We start from the raw sequence: 17,550 nt of genomic DNA on the forward strand, positions 1-17,550 counted from the left end.
AGTTGAGAGGACTGCGTATTTGTAGCAATTGTTGACAGACTGTCAGGACTGTGTAGCAGTGTATTGTGAATGTGTTATTTGACCTGTGTAGAGAGGGGGGGGGGTAGATGTAAGTGTTGAGGGTCCTTTTCTATTTGACTTTGCATGCTGCTCCAGCTTCTGTTGCTCTATCATCTGTATATTTTTGTAGGGGCAGACTGAGACATGTCCTGTACCACAGTCAGGCATCAGACTACACTGTGAATTGGGCCAGTATATATAGGGGTAGTATGAGAGTGGCAAACATGCTGATGATTTTGTTCACACAGTCCATATACGCTACTGTTCCTGTGGCTCACCAGTATGTCACTTTGTATGTGGTAAGATTGGTTCTGGGTATGCACTTTCACACTGGTGTCTGTTGGTCAGTGCTGTTACATCCCTGTATTGCCTGATATATTTGCAATTATATGTGTATTCCCCCATAGCAAAATTAGATTTGTGTTGTGTCAGTCTGCCTGTAGTTTAGACAGTACTTGGTGACATGTCTAGCAGCTCAGTGTAGTTTCCCTACTGTGATGTTATGTCCCGATATTTATCAGATGTACTTCTGCCTGGCCCCCATACATGTTGTGTATGTCTGACACATCAGTCAGATGATGTGAAGATTTATGTCAATGAGTAGTGGGGAGTAATATGGTTTTGGACTTGGGCTATTCCAGTCACAGACAGGAGGATGTTACTGCATCAACTGTGTCACCTTATCTATGCCAGTATTTAGGATATGTTCCCAGTTTCATTGCTTTGAACCCCTCCTCCCCCCGGTCAGGCTTGGTCCAGATTTGTTGCTCTAAGGGGTTTTGAGCATACCTCTCGACTGTTCAGACTGTCCAGGATTATTGCTCATATGTATATTCTGATCCACAGATTCATTATTTTCATTTCTGTGGTAAATCACTGTGATGTCACTGTGATGATGTCAGGACTTCTGTCTGTAAATGATGACATACATTTCAGTTTCAGAACTCACATCCTTCTGAACATATATGCTGACACAAACTCTGTTACTGTAGCAACATTCTACATTTAAAACTGCAGTACATACATTATGTCCCTGTTCTTGGACCATTGTCTCCCCATTTTGACAGCCTTTGTCCAGAATTATTGCAGTAAGAAGTGTAGAGGTCTGGTGCTAGGTATGACTCCACTACATGTTATGGGCATATATATATATATATATATATATATATATATATATATATATTATTTTTTTTTAATATATCTATACTGATATATATATATTCTTTTTTTGATATCTATACTATCTATACATATGTTTATGTAACGATATACATGCATGTATTCTATATGCATTTGTTTTATATGTATAGCTCCATATATCTGATTTCTGTACTTTTTAATATTTGTCTATCACCATACACATCTATATGTGTATATATACTAAACATGACTGATTCCATAGTGTTTGTTCCCTACTATTCTATACCTGTACTGAATGGTATATTGAAAAAAACAGCATTCATTGTTACAGCTCTGATGGTGTAGTGGTAAATTTCTCTGACTGTGGTGTACAGTATCCTGGGTCCATGACTTGTCAGGGCTGATTATTTTGTTGCTGGGCAGAACAGTGACTGATGGAGAAAGGGTGATTAAGGTAGTTTTAAGCAGCTGTAAGCAGGTTTGTGTGATGGTAAGTGATGCCAACACATTGTTAAATGGGAAGCTGCTTAATCTGTGTAGGCATTGCTTAACATCGCACAAACTCGCTTAATGCAGTTTACTCCTGCTTACTCCCCTGCTAACTTCTTTAAAACAAAAGAAAAAAGGGGTGATAGGAAAGTGATGAAAAAGGGGGGACACAGAGGGAAAAACAATATGATAGACAGCTAGGGATGTGCAGGATGGGTGTAGGGAAGGTCCATAGCTGTCCATTTCTGATACAGCAACAGCTATGTATTTGTACAGAGTTTGGAGGTGAATTTGGACACTCAAAGCCCTGAAAGGGGGGTGAGGACAACAGTAATGTGTTGTTAAGCCAATTAGACCAGACTGTATGTGTCCAGTGGACATGTGTGTGAAATGGACAGCTATCTATGGAGGGACTTTTTTTGTGGGAACAGATTGACTTTTTTTTTATTTTACAAGGTGAGAGTGGGATGTTGGAGAAGGATAGTAGGTATATTTGGGGAGATAGGTTTGGCAGGAAGACAGACAAGGCAGACAAGACAGCAGATAGGGGTGGTATATGACACATGCGGTGGTAAACACCTTGGACTGGGAGGGTGGTTGGGAATCGGATGCCCATGAGCCCCAAAATTAATACAGTGGGACTGAGGTCCCCACCCATGGGCAAACACTACTGCATCTTCATGGCCCCAAAGGTGGCTGTGCCAGGGGCTGTACAGGAGGGGCAGGCTGACCCTCAAGATGTGTCAAGTGGCCCTCAAGCTATTGTAGCTGATCTCCAAACTCCTTTAGCAGCTCGCTATCCACCAATCTCTGGACATGACATGGGTGATGGTGTCCTGTCCACACCTGCTCCTAGGGAGGGATGGGCCCCATCCCCTCAGGTGTTTCCACCCGAAGGTGGTGCAGGACCAGCAGATGAGGGGGTCCTAGGTTGGGTCCCAGATGTGTTGGGGCCCAGTGCCATGGCCAGTTGAGGCGGGACAGGCAGATCCATTGGGATCAGCCTTCCCAGATGTGCTATGGTGTTGAGATTCTACAACATATGTTGGTTAGTCATGAACAACACATTCCAGGATTAGTTATAACAGCATGCATGAGTGTTCCCATTAACCCAAAGTGACAGATTTGAAACAGTTGCATAGCAAATGGAAGACATGCATATATGGAACCACAGTGGACATTATAATGGCATGCAGGTTACAATGATAGCAACAGGCCACCAATGATAGTATTTGAACAGGGAACATTAATAATACACATGTCCCAACAGTAGGTTTTGTGAAAAACATACCCGTTGATTTATGTGTTTAGATTATTGGTGCAGATAGGGTGGGAGAGAGACAGAGATGTCAATTAACAACTGTATAGGCTTCAATTGCTCACAACTTTAATGATCATTGCTCTAATCATTACTCTCCAGGCATTACCTCACTTTACATCAACCTATGGCCTTAGGTTGGGCAGTGGCATGCTTGTAGACAGTGTATAATTGCAGCCTTCTTACAGTTCATTTATACCTTTTCTTACGTGGCAGACCTGTGGAAGAAATCACTGTTAATGCTACCTGAGTATTTCTACACATATTCACATAGTCAAGGTTACATGTGTGCACTCATACTGTGTGTGTGTGTGTGTGTGTGTGTGTGTGTGTGTGTGTGTGTGTGTGTGGGTGTGTGTGTGTGTGTGTGGCCTGCTGCCATACTCCACCTTGATTTCTATTGATCACCCTCAGTGTTAGCAGCAGTGACCACTAGCTGTGACAATGTAACACCTGAGAGACATTTCTTGGAGGAGACTACTTGGTGTATGTACTTATCTTGCTGATCTTTGCAGCCTTGGGGTTGGACAGTCAGTGTTGTACACAGTGTATATTTACAGCCTTCTTACAGCTCATTTATACATTTTCTTACCTAGCAGACCTGTGGAGGAAATTCCAGTTAATACTACCTAACTGTTTCTATGCATATTCACATAGTCAAGGTTAAATAAGTGCACTCATACTGTGTGTGTGTGTGTGTGTGTGTGTGTGTGTGTGTGTGTGTGTGTGTGTGTGTGTGTGTGTGTGTGTGTGTGTGTGTGTGTGCTACTGCCATACTCCACCTTGATTTCTATCGGTCACCCTGGCTGTTGGCAGCAGTGAGCACCAGCTGTGACAGCATGACACTTGAGGGATATTTCTTGGTGGAGACTACTTGGTGTATGTACTTATCTTGCTGTCATTTGTTGCCTTGGGTTTGGATAGTGGGTGTTGTACATAGTGTATAATTACAGCTGTCTTAACAGCTCATTTATACATTTTCTTACTTGGCAGATCTGTGGAAGAAATTTCTGTTTACAATACCTTACTGTTTCTACACATATTCACATATTCTTGGGTGAGATTATGCATACAGCTTAATACCAGTCCTCAAATTTGAACCATGCCTTTCTGTGCAAAAAGGTACAACAAGGTTGTGTTTCATCACAATGAGCTAATGGGGAAGTGTTGTTGTTTCATGACTGTTTTCTGTATAATAGTCTCTTGTTTGGGCAATCTGCTTTGTAATTCTGACATTCATGCATGGTAGATAGTTCTTATACTGTGTATTCATACCTTCACATGTTATTGTGCAGTAACAGAGACCTGGTTCAAGGCTCCTGAGAGCATCATTGCGCTACCAGTTTACAATGCATATCACATCTTTTGGCCCCCAAATCTGAACCATAGCCCTAAGGGATGTGATGACCAAACCCCCAAAGGCAGAGGTGTATCCATCTTCATAAAAGATACACACACCTCCAGACTTGTTGCCCAACATAACACATCAGAAATACTTCTGGTATGGTTATTACTGGACAAAACTGCAGTCCATGTTATAGCATGCTACAGATCCCCCACAATGTCCCAGGACTCACACTCCATTTCTGGACACTCTGTAAAACATCAAGGTCCAGCTTATTACCCTTATTCTGAGAGACTTTAACTACCCCTCCATTAGTTGGAACTACTCCTGCTCCAACTCTTTTGTCCAACGTTTCCTGGAAATCATCAACTACAGTGCCTTGGACCAACTCATCTTCATTCCCTCTAGGGGAAACAACATTCTTGACCTAGTCATTACAAACATGGGGGACTGCTGCTCTACTCCTTTGATAAACCTCTCCTTGGTCAGATCTGACCACAAGTTAATTATCACTGATATTCAAATCCCACCCCCAACCCGGAAAAAGGAAACTACAGCGAAAAACTTCTCCAAAGCTAATGTTGAGCTTCTAAGGACAGAAGTAGCAAGCTTCACATCATCCATAGAAATGGGGAATGGAAGTATGGCTGCTGAATCATACACCAAGGCACTGTATGAGCACTTACACAATTGCATAGATAGGGCCATACCAAACAGAGCCAAGATGCTCTCTTCAAAAAAAAAGGAAGCCAATCTGGTGGACCCTTGCCATTAATGAACTCTACAACAGAATGAATAAACTGTTGCAGAAAAGGGTAATGTCCAATTACTGGAAATATTCCCTTGGAAAGCTCAGTAAAAAACCGAGATCCCTCATTAAATCCTCCAAAGCTAATTAGGAAAGCAAAATTGCTACAGATACTAAGGACAACCAGAAGACATTCTTTAGTTATGTCAAGAATCTGCATAATAATACGCAGATTTGCTCTGAGCTACAGCACAACGGCACCACTTATACCGAACCAACTGATATTGCCAATATCTTGGCAGACAGGTTTAGTGCGAACTTTACTCCCCCTTCAACCCCCAAAGTGCCATCCACATACCCGAGGAATACCAACTCAGTATTATCATGACTGCACAAGTAAAAACCACACTGACCAAAGCTAAGAATACAGCTTCCATGGGACCAGATAATATACCAGGTTGTGTCCTACATGATTTACAAAAAGAACTGGCACCACACCTGAGTGTCCTGTTCAACTACAGCCTCAGTTATGGCTTTGTCCCCACTGAATGGTGCACAGCTACAGTTATTCCACTCCACAAAGGGGGTGCAACTGCTAACTCTGGGAACTACCGCCCCATTAGCTTGATGAGCCTGATCTGTAAAGCTATGGAATGTATTATTATGGATCTTATAAATAAGGATATAGGGAACCTTGAAACCCTGGACCCCATGCAGTTTGGGTTTGTTAAAGGCAGATCATGTCTGCTCAAGCTGATAGACTTCTTCGAAGCTGTCACCAGAGCAGTGGATGAAGACAAGGCTGTCCACACAGCCTACCTCAATCTAACCAAAGCCTTTGACATCATCCCACACTCTGAAATCACTGATAGTCTCACTAATCTGGGCATTAACCCATACATCATTAGATGGGTTGCCAACTGGCTCAATGACAGAACCCACACGGTGAAAGTGACTGACTCCAAATCTGACTACCGAGCAGTTACAAGTGAAGCCCCACAGGGATCAGTTCTGGGTCTTCTTCTGTTTGGTATCTACTTCTCTGAAGTTCAAGCCAACACCAAGGAACTCTGGTTAACAAAATTGTGGATGACTGCAAACTGGGAGCTATTACTGATTCTCAAGCTGATGTGGACATCCTATTGAAAGGTCTAATGGAAACCAACGACTGGTGCCAAAACCATGGCCTTAGGCTCAATTACCAAAAAATGCATCTTCATTCCCTTCGGGATAAACACGGTGCACACAAACTGCCATATCAAAGGGAACCCACTTAACTCTGAAGGTGTTATAAGGGATCTAGGGACACAGTACATAGCAATCTCTCCTTTGACAACCATTCACCATTGTAGTTAGGAAGTCATTCTACATGGCACATCTCATCACAAAAGGTTTCTCATCCAGGAAAAAAAAGTAATTATCTCTCTCTACTCGGCCCTCATCAGATCCATTATAGAGTACAATGCCCCATTTGGCATGTACCTCCCTAGACACCTCCAACAGAAGTTCCTCACTAAGAGGATCTTAGGACTCAAACATGTAACTTATGCAGATAGACTTAAAAAAGTTAAACTACTCCATCTCATATCACCTACTTAGAGGCAATCTCTGCTTGACATACAGAGCCATGTCTAACTCAGTTTTGCTAGACATGCTTCATCTGAAAAAAATCCCAATCCCTCCATGCTACTCATTCCAAATACCTCAACCTTATCACCACATTAAACAGAATCTGCTGGAGGGATAGCTTCCTAACCCAGATACTTCCAATACTCTGGAATAAAGTCCTCATTCATGTCAAGCAGAGCACCTCACTGGCCCTCTTCAAGATAACTCTTGATGAGTGGATAGGAAATAGGAAATTCACCCTGGGGATCACTTCAATCACATTGCTAGATAGGGGCACAGTGAACTAATGTCTGGTAAGCCAGATGACTGGGAACACTATTAGGCTAGGTTTGCATTGACTCTAGGGCCGTTAGCCTAGTACTTACCTATGAACCTATGAACAGTATGGAAAACAATGGTTAACACAACATTACTATTCAGGGATCCGATCTTGGTGCATGGAACATTTCTTATAGTTAATCTGTTTTGCAACTCTACAATCTGTCAGATGAGCCCCAATTAATTAATACTGTCCGAGCCATAGTTTCTGTGCAAAACTGTTACACATTCAGATTCATACTACCACATAGCAAAGTAAACACAGCAGTCTGAGGTTTTGAGTTTTATTGACATGTACTGACACTTTTATTGATATATATCCTGTACATTAGTATTACTCTGCTAATGTCTAATTTATTCAGTACAAACAATACACATTTCTAACTACTGGCAGCCTTTCTATTTATTTACCCTGGCTATTGCAAGCTAGATTTGAACTGACCAGCCTTGCTACGCAGCCTTAGCAGCCTGCTGGTGTGAGTGTCCATGTTTGCATCCCTCTCATCAGCAGCCATACAGGAGATATCTCATACTTAGGCTGGACTTTGCTACATAATATTTGATACTGATACTTACACACTGCTGGGAAATTTTGTTCCCGAGCATCTTGGATCCACTGGTCCAAGAGGTCTCTCTTCCTATGCTTCAGGTCAGCATAATGGTGCTGGACCAGTCTGAGGGATATCAGTAACACTGGTGAAGTTACATGTGAGATGGTCCCAGGCCTCCACTTTGTATTGGGAGGCCTGGTACTGGATCTGCAGCAGTCTTCCTTCATGGTGTTTTACAAGGAGTCCAACCATGACCCTGGACTCCTGAATACTCCAACACTGCACCCGAAAGCGCACAACTTCACCATCACCAGCCATAGTGCCTTCAGTGACGAGCTACAACTGGTTATGGTTGTATTCCTGTCTGTGAGATTTAAATAGGGCTGGATTCCCACCCTTTGCCCTGATTGGCTGAGTTTGAATATGCTGAGCTAAGCTAAGTGATGGGCAAACCCGCTTAGCACAGATGAGCATTGCTTAAAGGGGTAGATGTTAAGCATTGTTTACCACTGCACAAATCACCTTAGCTATGCTAATTATTGCTAAGCAATGCTTACTCTGGCTAAGCATAGATACGCACACTTTAGCATTGTGCAGCTTTCATTTTATGGACTTTCAGGATTGTGGGGTTGATTCCTTCTTAATGACATCTTATGATATGAATGTTTCCCTTCTGTAACATCCCCCTATGTGCTTTCATTACATTATATTCTTTTGTGGCTATACTGTATGGGACACTTGTATTTATATGGGGGTTTCACATCTGTACTGCACTGACACATCACATTTAGACCTGCTGCACTACCCTTGTTAACAAACATATATTATTCACTACCTATTTATGGATAAAGATAGCTGTTTTCACTTATGGACTGCATTGGGGCTTGAACCATGAATAACTGCATGCTAAGTGAAAGCTCTGACCACTACACTATCGCACTTTGATTTTTTTTGCTGTGTATTTCTATTTAGCTCCTTTGGATGCTTAAGCTATGCTATACACAGCTACGCGGCGTGCAAACCCACTCAGCTAAATAATTATTTGTTTTATTTTTATTGGTTTAGAGATATGTACATAGCTAACAGTCATACTTCTCCACCTCTGATAGCATACAAGGTGGACGAGGCCTAATGTGATGAGAGGGCAAAGAGGACTGATTTTAAATATCGGTCTTACAAACCTAGGAAGTTGGTGACTAATAGATTTTGCATTAGCATGACTTACTTGGAGGATGTGGGGTCTTACAGTCAATTCTTTGTCATTATTTAATGACTTTGACCCTCAGCTCTTTGCCAGGACACAAATCTGGACATTCTGCAGATATCTGTTCAGTTGGGGGTATGTTGACAGTGTCTGGGGACACTGTTTTTCTTTTCAAAGTGCCATACGGCACTTCCTGAGTGCAGGGTGCATGTTTACTGTGCGAGCAATGCTTGGACATGCCCCCTGCACTCATTCACAGATCGTGGCCATGCAGGTTATACAGCAGTGTGCCTTCATGAATATGCAAGTCACACAGCTGTGCTGCACTGGCATGATCAGCTCCATGGAGGAATAATACTATTCCTGCATGGAGTTTGATGAATCCCAGGGTAACGTTACTATCACCTAGTGCATTTTAGCTACCCCTCAAACCTAGGTTAAGGAGTATGAAAATAAGTTGTTTTTCCTTAAAACTGTAGCAAACTACATGATACAAATGTAATGAGTGACTTGCTACATTTGTAATACCATAGTAGAAAAAAACAAGCACAGTAACAAAAATCACAATCCAGAAAAACACCAGCGCAGGAGCCCAAAGGTGAGATTTGCAGAAGATTCCTTTATTCCATATATAACATATGTTCTGGTACCTCGACAATTCGCCTTCTTGGAACATTTTACCATCAGAATACATCTTCCTTTTAAATGCTTATCAATTAAGCAATTAACCATTAAACCATCCCACATTTTTACTTAATCATAATACAATTCATTAAATACTAACAAGTTGAATACTTTTGCAAATTTTTAATGCTTGCATTTTCCCCAAAATATAAATATAATTAAATATTTATTTTTTATTTATTATTTTTAGTTATTTTTTACTACTGAATATATAAATTTAAACATAATAATAATAATACTAAAAAGAGTAGCAATTTTTTTTTTAATTTATCCAAAATATATCTATGACTTACTTTTATGTCAATAAATAATCATTCAAAATTTTCTAAATACCATACACAATTTCATATCACTAACCCACTTTCCAAATTCATACCTCTAGGGTATAATGTGTGGTATTCCAAAATCATTTTGTGTTCTAATCTACATAGTGCACTCTTAAAATTGTTTACACAACTGTGGGGTCTAGCCAACACACTAAATAAAAAAACACCTACATTCCCATTATGTACATTAATAACGTGGGAGGCTACTAGATTATCCATATTTCCTCTTCTTATATCCCCCAAGTGTTCCAAAATGCGCACTTTCACCTTTCTCCTGGTTTGTCCAATGTACCATAAAGGTGTATTACAATTACAACCCAAGATGTATACTACTCCTGAAGACTGACAATCAAATTTTTCAAATGCATAATATCTTTTAACATTAATTTTAAATCCATGCATATTTTTAACTCTCACACATACTGAACATCGACCACAGCGAAACATCCCAACATCCTTATCAGTAGAATTAATAATTTTTCTATTTAACAATTCTTTCAAATTTGAATATCTACCATAAGAAAATGTGATATGTTTAGGGAATAGATGTCCTACATTTGGATCATTACAAACTACATGCCAAAATTCTTTCATAATTTGTTCAACCACAGAAAAAAAATTAGAAAATCTAGATACAAAAAATATTCTATCTTCTGCTGAACAACTTGGCATGTAGAAATGTTCTTTAAAATGTCTTCCCCCCAAAAAAATTCCTGGTTCGACATAACCTATCTTTAATATTTAATAATCTGGTACTATCATATCCTCTAGATGTTAATCTGATGACAATTTCTTCACAAACCCCTTCCCATAAATCAACCTCAGAAGTATTTCTTAAGATTCTTTTAAATTCTCCCTCTGGTAAAGCCTTAATCAAACGGGAAGGGTGCATGCTGGTAGCATGCAAAAAATTACTTACTGCTAAAGGTTTCCTGAAAGGTTTAAATTGCACAGTATTCTCCCTTTCTATATAGAATTCCACATGCAGAAAGGAAATATTCCACCGGAAATGTTGAGCAGTAAATTGTAACCCATGAGTATTAACATTCAAACAAGTCATAAATTGTTCAAACATACATGTTTCACCCCTACAAACAAAAATGAGGTCATCAATAAAGCGTTTGTAAAAAACAACATTATTTACAAAAAAAATCACACTGAAACATAAATTCCTTTTCGTATTCACCCATATAAATAACAGCATATGTGGGTGCAAAAGCTGCACCCATCACCGTTCCTTTTCTTTGTAAAAAGAATTCCTTATTCCATACAAAATAATTATGTGTAAGACTAAATTCTAACAAACCTGTTAGAAATGTAGTACATGGTCCTTCTCCCATCATTCTTTGCATAGCTTCAAGACCCAACCTTTTCCCAATATTGGTATATAAGGATGAAACATCTACTGTAGCCCAATAATAATCCTGTTCCCATTTCAATCCATGTAATGCTAAACATACCTCTTGAGTATACCTCTTGAGTATTTTTTACATGCAAGACAACTTTGGGTAAATATTCCTTGAAATGGAAGTCTAAAAATGTATTTACCCTTTCCAGATAAGAACCTATACCAGAAATTATAGGCCTACGAGGGGGATTCTTCAAATTTTTGTGAATTTTCGGAATGATGTAAAAATATGGATGGCGAGGTTCCATAACTGTCAGTTTGTTAATGTCTTTACTAGAAAGAAAACCCAATCTTTCTCCTCTTTCCAATAATTCCATCAGTTCCTCAGAAAATTGCTTAAGAGGATTCTCATTTAACTTAACATATGTGTCCTCTGCTAATAGGGCATTAACAATACCTTCATATTTCATGGTATCCATAACTACCCAATTCCCTCCCTTGTCAGCCTGTCTAATGGTTATATTCCCTAAATTAGATCTAAGTTCCTTAAGGGCCAACCATTCCGACTTGTTCAAATTAAATTCCTTATTCATCTTACAAAATTCATCATAACCTTTCTCAATGCTAGAACATACTACAAGTTCAAACGCATTAATAGCTATCGAAGATCTAGGAGGTAAAAATTTACTATTACTGGTAAAATTTGGAAGCTCAATCCTACCATAACCCGCTCCAAAAATATCGTCACCACAAGACACAATATCTTCATTTACATCATTGGGCAACATTCCATCATATTCATAAACACTCAAATTCATTAATTCATCATCAACTGTTTCATCATTAATATTCTCAATATTTGAAAGACGTTCAGAAAAATACACCTTTAAATTCAGCTTGCGAACAAACTTTTTTACATCCAATATAACATCAGCAAGTTCTGGCACCTTGGTTGGTACAAACTTAGTACCTTTAGATAAAATGCTAAGCATTTCATCTGACAAAACCATCTTGGAAAGATTTACCACACCCAAATTACTATTCAAAGTGCCATCTGAGATATTATTTTCAACATCAACGACATTAGGATTTAAACTACTGTCCATAAAAGTCCCGGACAAGTTCACAAAACTGTCCCCATCTGAACTTCCAAGCATGATGTTATTAGCAGCCTTCAACGCACACTTATCAATCAGTCCCCTTGAACCAAATGAATTTACAAGTCTTGTTTTTAGTTTTTTGTTGCAACATGGGACACATTAGGCATATTACTCTGATATCTCCCTGATCTAGTTTGTACATTAGAGTAAAACTTATGGTTATTTTGCGCACCCTTCTGTCCCTCTGTTGATCCATTTTCCACTGCAATATCCTCAAAGGAAACACTTTTATGGCTCACGCTCATTTCAGCTGAAGACACTGATGACACCTCTTCACTTCCTGTGGAACGTTTGAAGTATTTCCGAAAAAAAATGCTGCCCCTTCCTTGGCCAGCTGTAAACTTGATTGGACCCATAGTCCTTAATGTCCCAATTAAGCTTGGACTTTTTTCTCTCAATGACATCTTTTTCAAGTTTCTCTAATTTATCATTGATAATTTTGAAGTTTGTTTGAAACACATTAGGGGACAAGTGACTAGTTAGTTCTTGCTGTAAAACAATAATCTTGCCATGCAAGATTTCAGTAGCTCTCAAATGCTTTTTAATCAAAATTTTCAACCAGGTTAAACAGCAGTCATGAGCTTCTTGTCTCCATTCAAGCAATAAATCATTTTCTTCCTCATTAAATCCACCAGCTGGCAATTTGTCTATATGCAAACCCCTCGGGGTAATGTCCAAAGCAACATACTTCTCAAGCAATTTTAAATCATAGAACAAAGTCATTTCCTTTGACATAAACCGTTCTAAGTTCTTAAAATCTCCTGAATTAGATTAATTTGCTACCCAAACACCAGTAGCAATAAATCTGCGTTCCCTTTCCTTCACCAACTTAGCAAACAAATTCTCACCAACATTACCTCCTCTCAAATCTTCCATAGTAGAAAAAACAAGCACAGTAACAAAAACCACAATCCAGAATAACACCAGCGCAGGAGCCCAAAGGTGAGATTTGCAGAAGATTTCTTTATTCCATATACAACATACGTTCTGGTACCTCGGCAATTCACCTTCTTAGAACATTTTACCATCAGAATACATCTTCCTTTTAAATGCTTAGCAATTAAACAATTAACCATTAAACCATCCCACATTTTTACTTAATCATAATACGATTCATTAAATATTAACAAGATGAATACTTTTGCAAATTTTTAATGCTTGCATTCTTCCCCAAAATATGAATATAATTAAATATTTATTTTTTATTTATTCTTTTTAGTTATTTATTACTACTGAATATATAAATTTAAACATAATAATAATAATAATAATAATAATAATAATAATAATACTAAAAAGAGTAGCAAATGTTTTTTTAATTTATCCAAAATATATCTATGACTTACTTTTATGTCAATAAATAATCATTCAAAATTTTCTAAATACCATACACAATTTCATATCACTAACCCACTTTCCAAATTCATACCCCTAGGGTATAATGTGTGGTATTCCAAAATCATTTTGTGTTCTAATCTACATAGTGCACTCTTAAAATTGTCTACACAACTGTGGGGTCTAGCCAACACACTAAATAAAAAAACACCTACATTCCCATTGTGTACATTAATAAAGTGGGAGGCTACTGGACTATCCATCTCATCTTTGGGCTCCTGCGCTGGTGTTTTTCTACATTTGTAATACCACACACAAAACATTTCAAATCTTCAGCCCTGACCTCAAATGCAGTATCAGCATTCATTTCTGAATGCTGGTACTACAATATCACCCTATTGGCAGCTGCCAATCATGTCCTGTAGCACCTTCCACCAGAGGTGTATACACCCATTCACGCTGCCCTAATTAGATTTCAGACTCACTATAGGCATTTAATTGACACACTTGCATTGAATTTGTAGCCTAATTTTTCAGTGAATCATCTTTATGTGATGGTGTAGATGTAGGTCCATAATGCAGGTGTTTATACAGCCACTGGTTTTGAAAAGTAGAATTTCTGCGTCTTTCAGGACTCAAAACAGTGAGAGACAGGCCACCACAGATCAGTCCCAGAGTATAAGGAGAATTGTGCTAATCTGTTGAGATATATGATGAATTTAAGGCATTTAGTTTTGCTAATTAGAAATCTTTGGAGCATTTCCAGTTAATTGATATGTTTGAATTTGCACATAAAGTGGGCATCTTATTTGGTGATGGGTCTGACAAGGGAAAAGTAGAGAAGTAGAATGTATTTTTTAACTTGAAGATATTTCCTTAGAAATTACCTGGGCCATATGAAAGCTTCTCCATATTATGGTGGAAACAAGATAATTGAATGAGAGACAGAGCTGTCTACATGAGTACCCAGGTCTCTTAAGACAGTATCTGTTTGTAGAGGTGGAAGCAGCTTTTCATTGAATGCTCCTATGCTGCATTTCTTTGCATTTAGCTTGAGACCATTTTCTCTACATATGTTTGTGCATCTTCCATCCCTTGCTGATGTTCTTTAGTACCAGTGGATGAGAGAATAACAGTACCCAGTTTGCAGTCATCAGCAAACTTGGCCAACCGCACATCTGGGACACTGGCTTGGATTTCTGTAAAATAAACGCCAAATGGGTGAGAACTCAGCACTGATCCCTGTATTATCCCACTAGTTACAATTTTATGTACAGAGATGGCACCAGCAACTTTCATAAAATAGAACCTACTGAACAGACAATTTGCAATCCAGTGAATGATGTAGGAGTTACATTAACATTTGTCTAAGATTCTAATAAAAACAGAGAGAAATAGTGTCAAAAGCCTTTTTGAGGTTATAATAAGCAGCATGCATGAAGTACCCACTGTCCACAGCATTTGAAACCTTTTCAAAGGAGCTTATTAGGTTCTGGAGAACTACTCTTCAAAAAAAACAAACTGATCGGTGTCCAGTTATGTTGCCTTTGTCGACTTAAATGAGTTCTACTATGATACATTCCATGACTTTCCATATAAGGCGGGAGAGGTTGATGGATATATAACTACCCAGGCCTGCAGAGAAGGTCACCTTGTGCAGGGTAATGACAGTGGCTGTTATCCAAGTATCAGCAACAAAGCCCGTTGATAGACTAAGACTGAATAGTTAAACAGAGGCTCAGATACTGTATACTTAGCAATGATGAGAATGCAGCCTGGTCTGTTATCGAATGCCACAACAAGTATTATTTTTAGCCTTTGACAGGGATTTGTAAGACTTGTTCTGTGGTGATTTCAAAGGAAACTAAGTTTTCAGGGGTAGTAGTGGGGGAGAACAATCTGGTTACATGGATCATAGCACTAAATTTGTCTACTAATTTATTGGCTACATTCTTAGGATCAGATTATGTGATCTTATAATGGATAATTCATTGCATTCTTGGAAATTGTTCCTTAAGTTTTCTGTATAACTGAATAAAGATTTGTAGTTTCCTATGCTGTCTGTAGGGACCGTAAACTTGTACTGTGCTTTATATTTAATAATAGTGCTCTTAGGTTTCTAGCTTGCATTCTTTGTTGTGTTCTTGAATTGGATGTTTGGATTTCTTACATTATTTCACTGTTTTCCTTCTTTTGTTGTACAGTTTATTAATACAGGACTTCCACGAGAGAGGTTTATGTCTGAATTTGTCATTATAATTAGAATGGATGGTGCTGACCTTTCTATGCAACTGTTTAAAAGCTGGTAAAAGTCAAAATGCAGCAGCCCTCTCAGATGGGTATTTTTTGTGAGACTGCTTTGAATTTTGCATGGGTCATCTAAAATCTGAAGTAAGTTTGTCCTGGAAATGTACTAATGATGGTCTCAGTTATTGGTGAGATGGTGGCACTAGGCCTGATGGAGAAGATGACAGATTTGTGGTCATCTTTAACTAGGAACGAGGATATGAAAGATGGAGCACCATTTGGTAAGGACAAGGTAAATAATATTATACCCTCTAGTAATTTTACAGTTTGTTCCATTGTACTGATATTAAGAAAGTCTTGGGAATGTTCCACATATCCATTTTTTGTGCCAATCAATACTTGAGTGACTGATATTTTAGTAATAAGGTATTTGGTTTGATATTTAAACCCCAATTGTGTTATGATATTTTTTATGATCTTTGTGGAACATAGATGGTGGCTCTGTAGCTAGCAATGAAGTAATGGTTGGAATTGTTCAGGGTGATTTGCATCTCCTGTAGTTAGGGTCATGGGTAATTTTATGTGAGGTGATCATACTTCTGACAAATACAGACACTCCTCATAGTCACTCAGGGCCTAAAGGTGTGATAAGTACTAAACTATACTAACGAGGGAGTGATGTCATATTGAACCCATGTCTCCATAACTACACAACTATGAAGCCATTTCAGTTACATAAGATCCTCAAGTTCTTGTATCTTTCTATTTTGACTCTTACCATTGATTAGTGGCACTATGATGCAGTCCAAAGTTGATTTGAGTTCATGGGGGGACTGTATCCTCAGTTGTATAACAGGTATGACCTAGCCATTGCTTTACATTGCTGTGTTGACTGTTTCTCTCTAATGAGGAGCATACATCACCTAAACAAGAAGCAGCAACATGCTCTGTACCAGACAGCATTCCATAACATAGGTCATTAGCACTCCCAGGCATGAATCTCTTCAGGGTGATGGAGTGCATGCTAGGGAAGGTGACATGGAGTCCTCACTGTTGACCTCTGGTGCTGTTGCTTCTCCAGTAGGTGGCTTGTACATCTCATCAGGCAGTGGCATATAATGGCCCTCTTTGATCACCTGCCATAGGGTTCAGTAGCTGGTTAGGAGCAAGGTGGACTAGTGACCAAATGCCCATACTGGTACCCTAGAACATTCCCTCATGTGACTAATTGAGTCAAGTAGCCACCCTCCTCTGAACACATGAAACTAGTGCAAAATCCTGCCTGTGTTGTGAGATGAAAGCTACTGTCTTCTGGGTGGGATGCCTTCTTAGAACAACTTGACAGCCAGGTGTTATCATACCCTATCCCCCACATCATGTTCCCCCTCCTTCTGTGTCACTGCCTTTCTCCTAGTTGTAGTTCTATCCTCCCATCAGCAGTTTTTCACCCTCAGTCTATTTGTGTATCTCCGCTGTGTCTTCCATTTTGTGTCACAACTCCTTTGTCAGTCTTTGTATGTGTTATATGTTTATGTTCCTGCTACTGCTCCCATCACTTTGCATTCCATTCATCCCCATCTTTCATTACCCTTCTACAGTTTTTTCTCAAAAAAAATAAAAAAGTTCATCTGTTTAAAAATATACACTT

This window comes from Protopterus annectens, chromosome 8.part0, assembly GCF_019279795.1.
Source record: "Protopterus annectens isolate FY-2018-M chromosome 8.part0, PAN1.0, whole genome shotgun sequence".
Lineage (NCBI taxonomy): Eukaryota > Metazoa > Chordata > Ceratodontiformes > Protopteridae > Protopterus > Protopterus annectens.